This window comes from Kryptolebias marmoratus, linkage group LG1, assembly GCF_001649575.2.
Source record: "Kryptolebias marmoratus isolate JLee-2015 linkage group LG1, ASM164957v2, whole genome shotgun sequence".
Classification (NCBI taxonomy): Eukaryota; Metazoa; Chordata; class Actinopteri; order Cyprinodontiformes; family Rivulidae; genus Kryptolebias; species Kryptolebias marmoratus.
The window spans coordinates 18181097-18183929 of record NC_051430.1 but is presented as its reverse complement, the minus strand read 5'-3'; the positions used below and the strand labels follow the sequence as shown (position 1 = coordinate 18183929).

The 2833-nt window shown below is 46.4% G+C and overlaps 1 protein-coding gene across 1 annotated transcript in view; it reads right to left on the bottom strand.

Annotated features, from left to right (window-relative positions):
* fam222a (family with sequence similarity 222 member A) overlaps positions 1-1885 on the bottom strand; it is a 52857-nt gene extending 50972 nt beyond the window's left edge. The window contains exon 1 of the mRNA XM_037977173.1: positions 889-1885. The gene's annotated coding sequence lies outside the window, so the exon portion shown is untranslated. The remainder of the gene's footprint in view (positions 1-888) is intronic.
* Positions 1886-2833: the final 948 nt, after the last annotated feature.

Genomic DNA, 2833 nt, shown 5'->3' with positions numbered 1-2833 from the left:
CCCCCCCCCCCCCCCCCAACTCGGCACAGTCAGCACAATGTGGCGCTCCAGTCTGCGTGAGCAATGAGGCTAAATATTGCAAAGCAGCCTCAGCAAGCCCACGAGGCTCCAAAGTTCAGGGTTTTATTAGCTCCCAGTCATATGCGGGGGGGGGGAGCATGAATTTCCGACGTATTCACGGCGATCTGTCCTCTCTGGGCTGCAGAGGACGCGTCTGTAGGAATTCTACGGGACGGCGAGACAGACACTCTCCACGCAGCGTCATCCAAATGAAAAGTTTTACAGCGCTGAAGTCTCCGGCGATTTTACGAGTTCCTCGATAAAAAGCCTGCCACACTATATGGGCGCACCATAAAAAAATAAAAAAAAATAATAAAAGATTATATAGCATCACTAATTGCAGCAGACACCACACGGTCGCCCTCCGCCCCTCCGCGCGCAGTCAGTGACGCACGGGGGCGAGCAGAGGAGAAATTCGCACCTTTTGCTCTGAGCCGCAGTCCCTTCCAGGGCCACACACACCCCTGTCTGAGATGCCTGCAGTGCACGGCCCTCCACGACACTCCTAATTGCTACCGTCACTTGTAAAGCCCAATATTACACATCAAAGCAGCTGCTGAAGCCGCTCGGCAGCGCTGCTCTCTAACAAGTCCATTTTTTTTCCTTTTCTCTCCCTCTCTTTCTCTCTTTTTACAACACTGCGTTTATTGTGGGTCAGGCATGAAAAACAAAGACTTTAAACCTGAGGAATCCTTATGAGAGCAGCACAACCACAAAACGTTCATTATTTTGTTTATAAACCATCCCAGAGAGGACACAAACTGCAATCAGCCAATCCAAAAACAGCCGGAATCTGCTGGACTTACTGGAAGTAAAAGATTGATTTACCATAAATTGTTCCTTAGTGCAAACTAGAACTCCATGCAGATTGTTGCTTTCACTGAGCAATCTGCCTCGTTCTTCCAGGGGGAGGGCAAATTAAAACAGATTCATTCCGCTCCTCCGAAATCCAGCTGCTGCTCCGTCGATTTTAAAATGTGGATGAAGTTTATCCTCGTCCTCTGATGGGATGTAAAAAAAAATACAAGAAACCCTGCAAAGAAAAGAAAAAAAAAATAGATTCCACACTCTCGCCTCAAGCATGCAAAGTTAATAAGCTTTGCTTTTTTCTTTTTTCTCGGCTCGGCGGCCAATTTCTTGTCGGAGGGCAGGAGCGCAGCTCGGCGGGTTCACCAACGTCCTCGGAAGGATTGGGCGCCGGGAGCGCCGGGAGCGCCTTGGCTTCTCTGCCTTCAGCTTCCGAAACAAAGTGAGGGGTCCGTGTTGCTTTCCCTCTCACTTGAAGGATACCTTTTGAATAAAAAAATAAAAAAAGAAACACTTTTTTCTTTCCCAGCTCTCACAACGAAAGACTGAGTGCTTGAACGGTGGCAGCGCTGTATTCCAAAATCCCTTGTTATTACGCACGGGGTCCGTCTGCTGATTACGATTTAATGTGGGTTTTTTTTTTCTTTTTAAAAGAGAGAAATAAAATGTTAAGAATGTTATTTAGGCATTATTGTGTTAATATACCCTGAAAAAAGATCAAGGCAGGGCCAAAGAAAGCAGCTGCCTGTAAAAATCCTGTAAAATCCCGGAGATCAGGCTCTCCGCTCCGTCCGTCACTTTCTCCTCCTCGGTGTCGGCAGCCTCGCTCTCAGACGGCTCTCCTCCCGATCCGCGCTCTCATTTCCCCGATGAGGCTGACAGCGCAGCTCGCAGAGGCTCTCGTTGGTCTGCGAACCAATACAAAAAACATAAAAATTTAAAAAAACGCAAAGTGTTCCGTGTGGAGGATAAAGAGCTCGCTGCTGGAGGCAGCTCCGGGACGCGGTCCTGCCCTTCAGCCGAGCAGCCGAGACTGACAATAACCCGGAACGCTGCAGACTGTCAGGCTGCTCAGACCGCCCACCGACCAATCACTGCACTCAGGGAATAGAAACATTCCCACGGGTTGGCCAATCATCGCTAATTGAGGACTGTTACCATAGAGATGCTCGGCGTCTCAGCGTCTGAAACCACGTTGTTTATTCGCGGAAGACGAAGAAGAAGAAAAAGAAACGAGGGGGGGAGTTTGAGATAAATTGGTGAGACAGGATGCAGATTGAGATCTTTAACCACTCTTTTAACATCACATTAGCTCTTTATTCCGCAGCCTGGCCGAGGGTTAAAGGGCTCTTCCTCTGATGGGACACGCAGGATTAAACCCTAATACTTTCAGAAAGAAACTTAAAAGTGTAGCTGTGCTGCTTTGTTGCTGCTTTGCAGGGAGAAATAAAGCGTCCTTATGAGAGCTGGATGACTTTAAAAGCAACTCACTGCAAACTATAAAACAAAATGTGAAAAAGGTTACCCTGAACTATGTCAAACGGTGCAGTTTCAAAGAGTTTACTTCAGTAGTTTTTCCTGATATATTGATATGCAGTTGTGAAATACAGGTATGCACTCAATGTAAACAATCCTCCAAATCCTACTGGAAGCTTGAGTCCTGTGACTGCCCATGATTAGGCTGGCTGTAGTCTGTGTAGGTAAAAGAATATGAACAAATGTTTCTCAGAAAAGACATTTAGGTGGGACTACAGGAGTGAATGAGCTGCTAAACGCAGAAGAAAACACACAGACAAGAATAAATATTAAGGATCAAGCAGGGCTTCAGGAAAACCTCTTGTATACTGGTAAGTTTACCATTTAAAACTAAGCTATCTTTCTATCTGTACATACTTTACTCAACAAATTTGATTAGAGATTCGTACCAGTACGTCCAAATTGTCAGACATCTCGATCCCAAACAGCT